This window comes from Brassica napus, chromosome C9 (genome assembly GCF_020379485.1).
Source record: "Brassica napus cultivar Da-Ae chromosome C9, Da-Ae, whole genome shotgun sequence".
NCBI classification, from domain to species: domain Eukaryota; kingdom Viridiplantae; phylum Streptophyta; class Magnoliopsida; order Brassicales; family Brassicaceae; genus Brassica; species Brassica napus.
The window spans coordinates 63911759-63929691 of NC_063452.1; positions in this window are offsets into that span (position 1 = coordinate 63911759).

The following is a 17933-nucleotide window of genomic DNA, read 5'->3' on the forward strand; positions in this document are numbered from 1 at the left end:
ACATCCGAGATTAGTCAATAACCGCTGGTCCCTTTGTAACCTCTTATGTTGACTTTCTGTTTCGGGCATCTGTTCACCTAAATCCTTCCTGTTTTTTCGAATTTCTTACCCTTCCTGGTAATATCTTTTGGATATTCGAGACTCCTGGTTTTTAACCATCGGGTTCTTCCCCCGACTCGTCGGAGGGACAGCCGGAAACGGCCTTTTCACCGCTGATTTCGCTCCTCTTCACCGACGATCATATGGACAGCTTGCAGAAAGAAGTACAGAAGGATTTGGACCGCTCTTCCTCCCATTTTGAGGATCTCTCCGACCTGTAAACAGCCGGACCTTGCGACAGTTTTACCACTCCGTGTGGTCTCAAATCTCGGCAACAATCAACCACAACAGCACCTCACCTATCTTCTCAACGATCTTCTTGACTTACGTTTACTACAGTGTGTAGTCCTCAAACATTTGTACTGCAGTCTCAAAACTCCGGTCCCAACAACATGTCACACAAATACTCAAGAGCTGAGAAAGGTAAATGGAAGGAGGACAGGCTTCCCCCTAGGAAGCCACTGGTTCGAATCCCAGAAGCAAACGTCACTGACCTCATTGAACGCCATAAGTTTACTCTCATCGGTAGAGTTACAAACCCCTCCATCCAAAAGACTAGGGCTTTGGTAGACTTCTTCCTGCAGCATTGGAATGTAGTTGGTAGGATTACTGGAAGGGAACTGGGACCTCAGCTTTTCCAATTTAGCTTTGAAACTGAGAAGGATCTGCAGGCCATACTATCCAAATCTCCCTTTCACTTCAAGCGTTGGATGATGATCCTCCAACGGTGGGAGCCCATAGTGTCTGATACTTTTCCGGCACGTATCTCCTTCTGGATCCAGGTTCATGGCATTCCCCTCCACTATTGGACGGATGGTGCTATTGAGGCAATTGGGGCAGCTCTGGGTCCGATTGAAAACAGAGAAGTGGACAAAGCAAGATTGAGAGTGCAAATCAATGGTTTAAAACCTCTAATCATGCGCATGGACATAGAACTTCCATCCAAAGAAATCGTAGAGGTGGAACTAGAATATGAGAAACTCGAGAAGCATTGCTTCCGCTGCAAGTCCCTCTCCCATGAGGAAGATGATTGTGTAATTCTGCCCCCCTCTCGAAGATTAGAGGGAGAGAGAAGACATCCCAATATCTCTCAACAAAATACTCTGGACAGAATTGAAGATGGTAAGAGAAGACAAGCGGAAAGGAAATACTCTCGGACGTATCAGAGACCTCAAACTGCTGGCGCCCGTTGGCCAAATTACAGGGGACCTGAGGAGCGGGGTCCTCATGATTCGTCTCGTGGAGTCTCTCCTCGACATAGCTCTGATAAAAGCTCTGGTTTTGAAGAAAATCGACGTCGTTACGATGACAGGAGTATACACAGGTCCCGAACTCCAATTTACTCAAGAAAATCTCCAAGCAATCGCAGCCTCCAGGAGCGGGATACTCCAAGACTATCTGAAAGAGGAGGAGAACCCCATACCAAAAACTCGAAAGAAGATAAGAGCTCGCCGTCCATTGAAGCGAGCTCAAACTCTAAAAGATCTCCACCTAAGGAGTTAGCTCTAGTGCGACGAAGCAGTTTGGCATCTCGATTGTCAGACCCTCTTACCCAGAAATCAACAAGTGGGGAAAGAGTTCCTGCGAAAGAAAGACTATCTGTACACACACAGAGAACAAGCACTCCTGATCTCAGAGACTCGCTCTCTGGATCCAAAAGACGACATGAAGATGGTGAGATACATATGGAGGAAAACGTACTCCCGGTTAACAACATTATCAACATTACTCGACCTTCGAGTTCAACAGTCTTTGAATCAGGTAGACTTGGACCTGGCGATCGCTCCCCCATCAGAACTCTCAGTGAAGACCGTATCCATGTCTCCCTACGGCTAGGATCGCTTGGGTCTGAAACAACAAGTGAAGGAACAGACATATCTGACCTCCCTGACCTATCTAAGGCTGAAGGGAAAAAGAAGCTGACTAAGCCACAAGATAGAAAACGGGTAGCTCGAAGCCCTGTACAGGGAGTAAGTTTGAAGAAAAGAAGAGTCACAAAATCAAAGGAATCACCTCGCAGGAAACTGATGATGGATGCGATAGTTGCGGGAGGCAGGGGTCTATCTGGTGTGTCGCGCTGCTCTCCAGTAACCCGTAGCTCTACATCAACCCGTATTTCTCCAGCAATATCGAAAATCATCCCACCGATGGTGAAGAAGAAGCAGGACAAGGCAAAGAAGGGGACGGATTTTCATCTTCCCCCAACATCTCTTCCTTAGCGTGCGTTAGCTGGAACTGTCAAGGAACTGGGACGCCCTTGACAGTCCAGCGTATAAAGGAGTTCCGCAAACGTCTTTCTCCGGCGGTACTCTTCCTCATGGAAACGAAAAACCAAGACGAAGCTCTCTTCAGGCTATTCCGGAATACGGAACTCACAAATCACTTCACTGTCCCTCCAATTGGTTTAGCAGGGGGGCTCTCTCTTTCTTGGAAAGAAGACATCCAGGTTGACATTCTCTTCTCTTCTGCTAACATTATAGATACTCGTATTGAGGCACATGGAACTTTTAGCTTTGTCTCCTTCATCTATGGAGCTCCGCATTCTGCGGACAGACCTGCCTTCTGGAAAACACTTATGGAGCTAGGCGAAGGAAGAGATGAATCCTGGTTGATCACCGGCGACTTCAATGATCTTCTAGACAACTCCGAGAAAGTCGGAGGCCCGGTACGTTGGGAAGGATCTTTCCTCTCCTTTAGGAACTTCGTTTCCCAAATGGGACTTTGGGATCTCAAACACTCTGGGAATCATTTGTCGTGGAGAGGGACCAGATATACCCACTTCATCCAATCCCGGCTTGATAGAGCAATGGCAAATTGCTCCTGGTTTGAAAAGTTTCCAGCCGGGCGAAGTGAATATCTTCGTTTTGAGGGATCCGATCACAGACCCATTGTGGTCCATTTTGACGTGTCTCGGAAGAGAAGGAAGGGCCTATTCCGTTTTGATCGCCGACTTGTTAACAAACCAGAGATACGTCAACTAGTGGCTGAGCATTGGACGAAGGAGCCTCTGGACTCTGTCCTGACAAAAATCGCAAAGATACGTTACAATATCATCCTCTGGTGCCGTGAACAAAACCGCAACAGCAATATTGCTATCAGGAAGGCGCAAGATGACCTCGAAGAAGCACTCTCTAGCCCCTCTCCCGACCCTGCTGGCATTGTTGCCCTTACTGCCACTTTGGAGTCAGCATACAAAGAAGAAGAACTCTATTGGCGGCAAAGGAGCAGGATCTTGTGGTTACACAGTGGGGATCGTAATACCGGTTTCTTCCACGCCTCCACTAGAGGCCGGCGAGCTTGTAACAAGATCTCGGTTTTGGAGAATAGAGATGGAAAAGCTGTTTATCGAGAAGATGAAATTGTCCAAGAAATCACAGGCTACTACTCCCAAATCTTTGAGGCTAAATTGTCGGACTCATCTTTAGTAGTCCAGGAAGGAATATCTCCTACTGTTACTGCAGAGATGAATCAGACACTTATTGCCCCCCCAACTCGAGAAGAGATCAAGGAAGCTCTCTTCTCCATTCATGCAGATAAAGCTCCCGGGCCTGACGGTTTTTCAGCTGGCTTCTACCAATCCTATTGGGACATTCTAGGAGGAGACGTGACGAAGGATATCCAAAACTTCTTTGAGACAGGAAGTCTGGAGGCCCGTCAAAATGAGACGCATGTCCGGCTTATCCCCAAGATCTTGGGAGCAAGGAGGGTAGCGGAGTATCGCCCTATTGCATTGTGCAACACGCACTATAAAATCATTGCCAAGCTTCTCACCCGTCGACTTCAGCCTCTACTACCTGGTCTGATCTCGGACTACCAGTCTGCGTTTGTCAAAGGACGTTCGATCTCCGACAACGTCCTGATAACACATGAGATTCTTCATTACCTACAACATTCAGGTGCTACGATTCGGTGTAGTATGGCAATCAAAACCGATATGAGCAAGGCGTACGATCGTATTGAATGGAGCTTCTTGCGAAACGTTCTTGAGCGTTTTGGTTTCCACAACATGTGGATTTCTTGGATAATGGAATGCGTCACCTCAGTTTCCTACTCGTACCTGGTCAACGGAGCGGCTCAAGGACGAGTAACCCCATCGCGGGGGATCCGGCAAGGCGACCCTTTGTCACCTTATCTCTTCATATTGTGTACGGAGGTCTTATCGGGATTGTGCATGAAAGCACAACAGAAAGGAGAGATTATTGGCGTTAAAGTATCTCGCAACAGCCCAGCCATTAGCCACCTCCTTTTTGCGGATGACACCATGTTCTTCACCCGAACGGATGCTAGGAGCTGTTCAGCCCTCATTTCGATCCTGCAGAGGTATGAAAAAGCTTCCGGTCAATGTATCAACTTCGACAAATCTTCTATCACCTTCTCCGCCAAGACGCCAGGAGACTCCAAGCGTCGGATCAGAGAGCAATTCCGTATTAGCAACGAAGGTGGACTTGGCAAATATTTGGGTTTACCCGAACACTTCGGGAGGAAGAAAAGGGACATCTTTGCGGCCCTTGTTGATCGAATACGCCAAAAATCCCATAGCTGGACTACCCGGTTTCTCTCGGGCGCTGGGAAAATGGTGTTGCTAAAGTCGGTGTTGGCTGCAATGCCTTCATACTCTATGTCATGTTTTAAACTGCCAAATTCCCTGGTTAAGCAACTGCAATCAATCCTTACAAGGTTCTGGTGGGACTTGTCACCTGGTATTAAGAAGATGTGTTGGGTTGCGTGGGATAAACTGACCTATCCAAAGAGTGCCGGAGGATTAGGTTTCAGGGAGATTGCGCAGTTTAACGATGCTCTGCTCGCAAAGATTTCGTGGAGAGTTCTGAAAAATCCGACGTCCCTACTGGCTCAGATCTTACTTGGAAAATACTGTAATAGGTCTGCTTTCCTGGAGACACCAGGCTCGTCTGGAATGTCACATGGATGGAGGGGGATTCTGATTGGACGAGACCTTCTCCTTAAAGGCTTGGGATGGGCGCTTGGATCAGGAGATTCAGTGGGCATTTGGAACGAACCTTGGTTGTCTACTGCTACACCGATCTCCCCAATTGGTCCTCCAACTTTTGAAAACCAATCCTGGACTGTTAGCAAGCTCATCGACCCTGTTTCAAAGGAATGGAATATTGATATTATCAGAGAAACATTACCTCATTATGAGGAGGAGATCTGCAGCTTGTTTCCAAGTTACTTCCAACTGGATGATGAATTAATGTGGCTGAATTCTGCCTCTGGTACGTATACAACTAAATCGGGTTACGCAGTTGCTAAACTTTGGAATGGAAATGCCAGCAATCAGGAATTTAACTGGCGAAAATGGGTGTGGCAAGTGCAGACAACACCCAAAATCAGACATTTTCTCTGGAAAGCAAATAGCAAGGCACTCCCTGTTGGAACGCTTCTGGAGAGCCGAGGGCTTGCAACCTCCCCTGTCTGTAAGCGGTGTGGAGCTCGTGAGACGGAACTCCATGTTTTGCTTCATTGTCCGTTCGCGGAGCGTGTGTGGGAACTAATGCCATGCCTCCATAAACCATCGGCGTCAACCATCACCTCAGTCGCACAACTTCTCCAGCACTGTGGACGAATGATATCTCTTCCACCTGTTGGACTGGGAAATACACCTCTGTATCCTTGGATCTTATGGATCCTCTGGACGAATAGAAACAAGCTAACCTTCGAGAATAGACTGTTCTCCGAAGAAAACACGATTTTAAAAGCTATCAAGGATGCTCGAGCGTGGAAGGCAGCTCAGACTTGTGTCGAAATGCCTTCTATACCACACTCTGTGGTCCCAAATTTTAGCCCCCCTGTTACTAACTCTTATACTTGGTCTTCCTTCTCGGATGCAGCTTGGACCTCTTCATCGGGTAACTGCGGGCTTGGCTGGTACCTGCGCGATGCGACGAATACGTGTACCGAAAATTCATCTTCTCACCGACGTTACGTTCCCTCAGCTCTAGTAGCAGAGGCGTTGGCGGTTAAAGCTGCATTAACAGCAGCGGTGTCTTCACATGTCAGTTGTCTCAATGTGTTCTCTGACTCGAAGGCGCTCATTCTTCTCTTGAAATCACAGGGAAAGGATGTTATCATGAAGGGGATTCTCCACGATATCAGAATCTTGGCTCTCTCCTTTGAATCTATCTCGTTTTTCTTTATTCCCCGTGTAGCAAACTCTGTCGCTGATTCTTTAGCTAAATCAGCTTTGTACTCTCTGCCTTCTCCTGTACCTGCAACTGAGTAATTTCATCTATGAAAACGTTTATTTCGATCAAAAAAAAATACTTATATCTATCGGTACATAGAAAATATGTAAAAGTACGTACATCGTGAAATCTTCCACAGTACCAGTACGAAACCGTAAAGCAAGTGATTAACCAGCAGTGCAAATCATTAGCCGCCATACTTCGGTTTAGGACAAATGTCGAGGACAAACCAGCATGCAATAACCTTAAAATTAAAAGAGACGACCTGTCATGTTTCATGTCATACTACATTACACATATGTAAGATTACCATTTTAGATTTTTATTTTTAAAAAATAATATGTAAACATACAACATAAAAAATGGAAAAACTACATTAAACATATGTAAGATTACCATTTTTCACTAAAAAAAAGACGGCTTATCTCCCTAATGTAACATTACTATTTTGTAAAAAAAACATTATATATAATTTCGAAAATAATAAATAATATGTAAACATACAACATAAAAAATAGAAATACTACATTAAACATACGTAAGATTACCATTTTACATTTAAAAATAACAATAATATGTAAACATACAACATAAAAAAATAGAAAAACTACATTAAACATATGTAAGATTACTATTTTTCACTAAAAAAACGGCTTATCTCCATAATGTAACATTATCATTTTATAAAAAAAAGAAAAAAAAACATAAATATAATTATTTGACTATTTGTCCAAGTTCTTCTATTAAACATTGCCGTTTTACATTAAAAATAAAAAAAAACATTAAGATTTAAACATCTATCTTAAAATATAAAATATAGATATTAACTAAATATAAAGTATAAGAAAGAGAAATACTCAATATATAGAAAAAATAATAATAATTAAATATTATAAATATATGAATTATATATACAATAATAAGTAAATGCACAATTTTTAAAATATGGAAAGAGTACATTAAATATTAAACATCTATCTTAAAATGTAAATATAGATATTAAGTAAATAGAAAATATAAAAAAAGAAATACACAACTTAAAAACAATGGAAAAAGTATATTAATATTTAAACATTTATCTTAAAATGTAAAATATAGATATTACGCAAATAGAAAGTATAAGAAAATGAAATACACAATTTAAAAAATGGAAAAGTACATTAGTATTTAAACATCTATCTTAAAATGTAAATCTATCTTAAAATATAAAATTATTAGTAAATAGAAAGTATAAGAAAAAGAAATACACAATAGAAAGAAAAATAAATAATAACTAAATATATAATATAAGTAAATACGCAATTTAAAAATGGAAAATTACATTAAGATTTAAAAATATATCTTAAAATTTAAAATATAGATATTACGTAAATAGAAAGTATAACAAATGGAAATATACAATTTAAAGAAAATGGAAAATGTACATTAAGATTTAAACATCTATCTTAAAATGTAAAATAGAGATATTAAGTAAATAAAAAGTACAAGAAATGGAAATACATATACAGGAAAATAAATAATAAGTAAATAATGTAAATATATAATATATGAATTATATATATAATAATAAGTAAATACACAATTTTGTTTTAAAAATGGAAAAAGTTCTTTAAGCATTAAACATCTATCTTAAAATGTAAAATATATACAAAACAAAATGTAAAATATATAATATAAGTAAATACACAATTTAAAAAAATGGAAAAAGTACATTAAGATTTAAATATCTATTTTAAAATATAAAATATAGATATTACGTAAATAAAAAATATAAGAAATGGAAATAAACATTTTAAAAAATGGAAAAAGTACATTAAGATTTAAACATCTATCTTAAAATGTACATCCATCTTAAAATGGTAGTAAATTATATAAAAATAGAAATACCACATTAAACAAAAAAAATAAAAATGTATAGTTTTACATCAAGAAAGTCCCTATAAAATTCATTATTCTATCAACATCAACCTCACACTATCAAGGAAAACTTCAAAGCACTCAAGCAAAAAAATGGTTCCACCATCAACTCTTGCCGTCCCAAAAACCTTTAATGACCTTGAATGAGATTTTTTATAACAACGAACTTTTTGTTAGGTGGATTCATTGTTGGAAAACTCGCAACTTCCAAAAGCCAAACTTATTCATGGGAATTGAATTGCTTTTTATAGACTCAAAGATATTCTTACAAATTTAATTTAATCTAATCCATAATTTTATTGTTAATATTCATACTAACTCTTTCATGATCACACCATTACAGTTAATAATCATTCAAGCGTTTATCCCGAAACATTTCTTTCCTCGCCGAATCAGGTATTGGTTCATGTTGGTTTAATATTGTTTTTGGTTTATTAACCGGTTTATGATGGTCCTATTGTAAATATAATTTAAGTTGGTTTAACATATATTATGCTTAAAATAACTTAAATTAAATAATAGTAATATTATGCTTAAAATATAATTTTAGAAAGTTTTCAAATATACTTTACAGAACATTATAGGTGATGAATTTAATTTATTAAATTCGTTTATTACTCAAAACTAAGTTTTTTTAAAAACATACTGAGTTATAAATATCAATGCTGGATTGGTGAGTATAACATGAAGACAAAAATATAAATATTTCATTTTCAAGATAAGAAATTCAGCTTTTATTCAGTTACTCAATATATAATATCTTAAATTATTTTTTAAAAGATATACATAATGTATATATATAGACTAATCTTCCAAACTTAAACTATTATATTATATATGAATAATATTTTTGAATAAAAATAATTTCTGATTTAAAAAAAATAAAAACAACAAATGGTTATTTTCAAATAATGGATGTAATTTACATTATACTATCATTTAACAAGTATTAGATACGTTTTGATAAATCATTATTTTCTATTTCCAGAAAAAAAAATTGTTAAACATCAATATCATCTAGGTTAAGTACACTAACATCACAAATTCAAACATCACAAAAAATATTTACATAAACATTATAATACAATAATTTAATCAAAAAATACAATTCAAAAAAATAATATTCAAAAGAATAGTTATATACTTAATATTTGAAAATCAAAGATATTTTTGCTAAAATTGTACTTACCTGGCCAAGGAGATCGACCATCTTTTTACGGATCGATCGATTGTTGAGCATGTGGTCGATATGAAAATACTCTGCAGTATAATTAAATATCTAAAACATTTATTCCAACACTCAACAGATAGTTTTGCTAAATATGATAACTAGGTAGCCAACAAAATTACAAAAAAAATATTTAAATAGTAAAAAATATGTTAATTTAAGGTGTTAAAATTTAAAAATAAATTTTAATTATGACATGCATCTTAACATTTATATAAATATATATCATAACCTAAATATAAATAATTTAACAACTTAAATTAGAAAAAATAAAAATCACTGGCGTAGCCCGGGTTAATCTCTAGTCTATACTAATAAAAGAGACCTTTTGAGGCTCCATAGAGCGTCCACATCAGCAAAAAAAACTTTTCACGAAAGATGACACGTGGCATAAAATATAATTTTACATTTTAATATTACTAATTTTCGAAAATTATAAATAATATGTAAACATACAACATAAAAAATGGAAAAATTACATTAAACATATGTAAAATTACCATTTTTCACTTAAAAAAAGACGGTTTATCTCCATAATGTAACATTACCGTTTTATAAAAAAAAACAAAAAGCATTATATATAATTTCAAAAATAATAAATATATGTAAACATACAACATAAACAATGGAAATACTACATTAAACATATGTAAGGTTATCATTTTACATTTTTATTTTTAAAAAATAATATGTAAACATACAACATAAAAAATAGAAAAACTACAATAAACATATGTAAGATTACTATTTTTCACTAAAAAAAACGGTTTATCTCCATAATGTATCATTACTATTTTGTAAAAAAAAAATTATATATAATTTCGAAAATAATAAATAATATGTAAACATACAACATAGAAAATAGAAATACTACATTAAACATATGTAAGATTACCATTTTACATTTAAAAATAACAATAATTTGTAAACATATAACATAAAAAAATGGAAAACTACATTAAACATATGTAAGATTACCATTTTTCACTAAAAAAAAGCTTATTTCCATAATGTAACATTACCATTTTATAAAAAAAACATAAAAAACATAAATATAATTATTTGACTATTTGTCCAAGCTTTTTTATTAAACATTGCCGTTTTACATTAAAAATGGAAAAAAATATTAAGATTTAAACATCTATCTTAAAATATAAAATATAGATATTAACTAAATATAAAGTATAAGAAAGATAAATACTCAATATGTAGAAAAATAAATAATAAGTAAATATTATAAATATATAAATATATGAATTATATATACAATAATAAGTAAATGCACAATTTTTAAAATATGGAAAGAGTACATTAAATATTAAACATCTATCTTAAAATGTAAAATATAGATATTAAGTAAATAGAAAGTATAAGAAAAAGAAATACATAACTTAAAAACAATGGAAAAAATATATTAATATTTAAACATCTATCTTAAAATGGAAAATATAAATGTTACGATTTAAACATCTATCTTAAAATATAAAATATAGATATTAACTAAATATAAAGTATAAGAAAGATAAATACTCAATATGTAGAAAAATAAATAATAAGTAAATATTATAAATATATAAATATATGAATTATATATACAATAGTAAGTAAATGCACAATTTTTAAAATATGGAAAAAGTACATTAAATATTAAACATCTATCTTAAAATGTAAAATATAGATATTAAGTAAATAGAAAGTATAAGAAAAAGAAATACATAACTTAAAAACAATGGAAAAATATATTAATATTTAAACATCTATCTTAAAATGTAAAATATAAATATTACGCAAATAGAAAGTATAAGAAAAGGAAATACACAATTTAAAAATATGGAAAAAGTACATTAGTATTGAAAAATCTATTTTAAAATATAAAATTATTAGTAAATAGAAAGTATAAGAAAATAGAAATACACAATATAAAGAAAAATGAATAATAAGTAAATATATGATATAAGTAAATACACAATTTAAAAATAGAAAATTACATTAAAATTTAAAAATATATCTTAAAATTTAAAATAAAGATATTACGTAAATAGAAAATATAACAAATGGAAATATACAATTTAAAGAAAATGGAAAATGAAAATTAAGATTTATTAAAATGTAAAATAGAGATATTAAGTAAATAAAAAGAACAAGAAATGGAAATACATATACAGAAAAATAAATAATAAGTAAATAATGTAAATATATAATATATGAATTATATATATAATAATAAGTAAATACACAATTTTTTTAAAAAAATGGGAAAAATTCATTAAGCATTAAACATTTATCTTAAAATGTAAAATACATAATATAAGTAAATACACAATTTAAAAAAAATGGAAAAAGTACATTAAGATTTAAATATCTATTTTAAAATAAAAATATAGATATTACTTAAATAAAAAATGGAAATAAACATTTTAAAAAATGAAAAAAATACATTAAGATTTAAACATCTATCTTAAAATGTACATATATCTTAAAATGGTAGTAAATTATATAAAAATGGAAATACCACATTAAACAAAAGATAAATAAAAATGTATAGTTTTACATCAAGAAAGTTCCTATAAAATTCATTATTCCATCAACATCAACCTCAAACTATCAAGGAAAACTTCAAAGCACTCGAGCAAAAAAATGGTTCCACCATCAACACTTGTCGTCCCAAAAACCTTTAATGACCTTGAATGAGATTTTTTATAACAACGAACTTTTTGTTAGGTGGATTCATTGTTGGGAAACCCGGAACTTCCAAAAGCCAAACTTATTCATGGGAATTGAATTGATTTTCATAGACTCAAAGGTATTCTTACAAATTTAAATTAATCTAATCCATAATTTTATTGTTAATATTCATACTAACTCTTTCGTGATCAAACCATTACAGTTAATAACCATTCAAGCGTTTATCCCGAACACTTCTTTCCTCGCCGAATCAGGTATTGGTTCACGTTGGTTTAGTATTGTTTTTGGTTTATTAACCGGTTTATGATGGTCATATTGTAAATATAATTTAAGTTGGTTTAGCATATATTATGCTTAAAATAACTTAAATTAAATAATAGTAATATTATGCTTAAAATATAATTTTAGAAAGTTTTCAAATATAGTTTACAGAACATTATAGGTGGTGAATTTAATTTATTAAATTCGTTTATTACTTAAAACTAAGTTTTTTTAAAAACATACTGAGTTATAAATATCAATGCTGGATTGGTGAGTATAACATGAACACAAAAAGATAAATACTTCATTTTCAAGATAAGAAATTCAGTTACTCAATATATAATATCTTAAATTATTTTTTTAAAAATATACATAATATATATATATAGATTAATCTTTCAAACTTAAACTATTATATTATATATGAATAATGTTTTTAAATAAAAATAATTTTTGATTTAAAAAAAAAATAAAAACAACAAATGGTTATTTTCAAATAATGGATGTAATTTACATTATACTATCATTTAACAAGTATTAGATATATTTTGATATATCATTATTTTCTATTTCCAGAAGAAAAAAAAATTGTTAAACATCAATATCATCTAGGTTAAGTATACTAACAGCACAAATTCAAACATCACAAAAAATATTTACATAAACATTATAATACAATAATTTAATCAAAAAATACAATTCAAAAAATCAATATTCAAAAGAATAGTTATATACTTAATATTTGAAAATCAAAGATATTTTTGCTAAAATTGTACTTACCTGGCCAAGGAGATCGACCATCTTTTTACGGATCGATCGATTGTTGAGCATGTGGTCGATCCGAAAATACTCTGCAGTTTAATTAAATATCTAAAAAATTTATTGCAACACTCAACAGATAGTTTTGCTAAATATGATAACTAGATAGCCAACAAAATTACAAAAAATATTTAAATAGTTAAAAATATGTTAATTTAACGTGTTAAAATTTAAAAATAAAGTTTAATTATGACATGCATCTTAACATTTATATAAATATATATCATAACCTAAATATAAATAATTTAACAACTTAAATTAGAAAAAAAAATAAAAATTCCGGGCGTAGCCCGGGTTAATCCCTAGTCTTTTAAGAAATTACGGTTTTCTAATATATAAAGGCTGTCTAAATTTGATTGGTTGACGTGTCGTTAAGTAGTGCCAGCCCCCCCTCAAGAATCATGTGTTCATGTTTGATATATCCTCGTATTATTTTGTATTTGATGAGTTCGAATGTGCTCCACAAGAAGTAAACAACATAATGTGAAAGTACATTTACACATACATCTTGTCTCAAATGGGGGAAGTCCTTTTGTAAATAGTAAGTAAATACATGTCTCTGTAAGTTTCAATATATCTCTTGCATGTGACTTATCAAAATCTAATTACATATTAATACTTTTATAAATCAATACAACCGCTAATAGATTAGAACTACAAATTAAGATGATTACAAAACAAAATTCAATTATAAATATAAACATGTATATTAAACGAAAACTTAAGTAACACCGTTTTTATAAAAATATATTTAAATTGTAGGAGCTTCTTCTGCAATGCTTTTGTACGCGTAAAGCTGCAGAACAACATGCATCTCTTACTTTATTTGGATTTACTTTCCTTTGTATGGTGAAGGTTCAAAATTTTTTTACTGTGTTATGCAATCTGTAAAGACTTTCGTTGGGAAGAATCAACTTGCGACTAAAATAAAAATTACAAGAAACTTGTCTTTTGGGAGAGTCCAAAGGTTAAGGAAGAGAGTATTAAACAGCAGTGACACCTTCGCTGTTCACAATCTTGGTTCTGATTTACACAGAAAAATGTCGCTGTTCACAATCTTGGTTCTGATTTACACAGAAAAATTAGTACGGACGTTCCGGTTAATAATACAGATTTGAAATCATTGTATACGCTAAGTATATTGTTTATTCCCAGTCTACCAAATGTATAACAGTTAAACAACACGGTGTGAATGTGATTATGTGATCCACACATACCATCAAACTAGTATCGGGATGGACCGGGTATGTAATTTTTCAAATCCAAAAACCCAATCTTTGTTTCCTCTTGTATTTTTTTTTTCCTCTCATAAAAATTTCGCAGGCCAAAAACCCAATCCCCACTTTTGCAATGACGTGCTTTGAGCTACCTGTTAGTTTGTGCAAACGCATTCAATCGGTCCTCACAAGATTTTGGTGGGACTCAAAAAAGGGCGAGAAGAAGATTTGTTGGATCTCGTGGGACAAATTCACCTTGCCTAAGAGCTTCGGAGGCTTGGACTTCCGTGATATACAAGCCTTCAATCAGGCATTGCTGGCAAAGATCGCGTGGCGTCTTCTCACTAAACCTGATTGTCTCTTCTCCCGCATCTTAATTGGAAAGTATTGTAATAATGCCTCCTTTTTCAAAGTTGATGCTTCATCCTTTTCCTCTCGTGGTTGAAAGGGTATTTTACTCGACAGAGACATCCTTTTACAACACCTAGGTAAAGTTATAGGAGATGGAGAGTCTACTAGCATTTGGAAAGATTCTTGGATCAACCCAGAGACAAACTTGAGACCGCATGGACCTGTTCTCATGGAAGATCATGACCTTTTAGTTTCAGATCTCTTGTCTCGCGAAACCAAAGAATGGAATCAAACAAAAATCAATAACCTCATGCCGGAGTTAGTGTCCCACATCCTGACTCTACGCCCCAACAAGCTTGGAGTGTCGGATTCCCATGTCTGGAGCTTCCATAACTCGGGAGAGTACTCAGCAAAATCAGGTTATCTAGCCCTGCAATCAGCAAAAACTCAATCGACTCCAACACTCTTGGAAAACGATGCTGATGGATGGAATTGGAACAAGCATATTTGGTCCCCTAAGCTGCTACCAAAACTTAAAATGTTTCTATGGAAGATAGGCCAAAACACATTACCTACAGTCGAGAATCTCCAAAAACGGGGAATGCAGATCACCACTATGTGATGTCGATGCGGGGAACCTGAAACCACACTCCATCTGCTGCTACATTGCAATTTCGCTCAGGAAGTCTGGGCTTTAGGGCCCTGGTCCAAATCCTTCAATGCAGCGGGATGCACCTCAGTTAAAGCGGCCCTAATGTCATCATATACTTGGACTACTCTCCCGCCGTATGGATTCACTAGCAACGCCTTCCCGTGGTTATGTTGGTTCCTTTGGACATCACGAAACCAACTCCTCTTCGAAAAGAATCCCTCCACAACCAAGGATGTGACCCTTAAAGCGATCATCGCAATCAAGGAATGGGACCAGGTGCAACAACGACTCAACAAACCACCACTCCCGCTGCAACCTCTTCACACCCAATCCCCTCAACCACACCATTCTCAAATCTCGATTTGTAATACTGATGCAGCCTGGAGGGTCGACTCACGGAATGGAGGCTTAGCTTGGATATTCACAGATCAAGAGGGAACAGAGCTCAACTGCGGATCGCTCTTTCAAGATCACATCTCCTCCGCTTGCATGGCAGAGGCTCTCGCGGTCAGATACGCCCTCCTCCACGCCATGGACCTCAACATCAACCACATCTGGCTCAGATCAAATTCTCAAGTGCTCATCAGAGCTTTATCATCGGGACGACGATCGATTGAACTCTACGGAGTGCTTTCGGATATCGAAACGATCTCCTCTATGTTTTTTTCCTGTCGTTTTAGCTTCATCAAAAGAGAACTTAATGGGCCTGCGGACTTATATGCTAAGGCCTGACATTCTGGTCCAAGCCCTTGTATCTCTTAAACTCTAGATTTTAATGAATCCTTGTTGTCCAAAAAAAAAAAAATCTCATTGATGTATAAAAGTTACCACCAAGGAAACTGACCCAGTAGGAGCCTAAACCAGAAGAAGAAAAGTGATGTTGAAAGTGGTACAGATAAATGCACTCGATTTACTCAATTTAAAATTTGAAAAATTAATAAATATTTATACTATAGTTGTAACAAAACGAAAAGCCAGCTTAGCAAATTAGAATTTTTGGTTTCATTCGGTTTAGTACGACACTTGTTGGAAAACCGAAACGAAATGACGTAGGAGTCTCGAGGAAGAAAACAAAAAGGTTTGTTAAGATGGAAAAGAAAAGTAAAGGTTAAGTGGAAGTTAGTTTCATATACATGCTAAACACATGTGATCTCTTAGTAGATCTTTTGACTAATTAAACTCAACCGACTATAAGCTACTGAACGAGATATCTCGAAGTATGAATATTTTTTATTTATTGTGATTGCATTAAAAAATGCGGGCTCTACTGATTATGCATTCTTGTGGATGCATTGCGTATCAAGGTAAAACATCTTTTCCCCACTGCTACGTTACTATAGAATCTACCGAAAATGCCGTAAGGTTAATTAAACCATAATATATTGTTTGCTTTTCTATATCAGCAAGTACAAATATCTGTTTACTTAGCACATTTCAACCAATATTCTTGCTTAGATTGAAGATGGTTTTACTGAGTTTAAAGTTTGAAGACTATTGATTAAAAGAGTACTACATAGGCATAAAACATAACTAAATGGCATAATCAAAGAGATTACAGAGATTAATGTAACTAATGACATAATCATAAGTGATACGAGGATACTTTATTCTTAGCAGTTCTAACAAATACTGTATACATTATAATTAATTAGAAAATTCACTGATATTTTTTAGTGCATGCATATATCCTTTTCTACTCTACTGATCATGGCTTTAACTCTAACGTGACAGAAATATATTTTTACCAAAAAATATATATTCATACTTTTCAGGATCCTTAACCGGATTTTCAGGCTTGATCGATACACAGATCGTCTCATGAACTTTTACATTATCCAAGTAACTAAAACATTCCTACAACGTACCAGTTTTCATTCTAAGGTTTTTTTTTTATCACAAACTTTCTTTCATTCATACTCAAACATCATCACTACAACAGATAGAGGGAATTATCCATCGATCCTCTTTGGCCATAAACATAACATACAACACATAAATAAACTAAGCAAGATAGGTCTTCAATCGAAGATGACAACGAATTCGAGACGGTGCTTGAATGCGTCGAGGTAGCCTTCACGACAAAGTCAGATAGCTGGATAATAGTCACATAAAGTGACGTTGAGGTCCAGACCTCATCTACGAGAAAAAACGAAGTAATCTCGATTGCATCTTCAGGTCCCGTAGAGACCGCTACGCAAGATAATAAACCGATGAGGAAGCTGAAGCAGACGCTCGGCAACGAGACCGAGGAGTAACTCCTCTTTCTATGGAGAGAGGGAATGGTGGTAACAGTTTCTCCTCAAAAGAGGAGGATGATCGAAAGAGGACCGCGTTCGGTAAAACCTCCTTTAACTTTTTCCCACAGGAAATGTATAAGCTTGTACTACATGGAGGAGGGAAACCCGTGAATCCACAGTCGAAGAGAATCGACGGGAGGGTGAAGAGCTTCACTTTATGGTATGGGGAAAGTGAAAGTATACCGAAGAACTTCGGATCTGTAC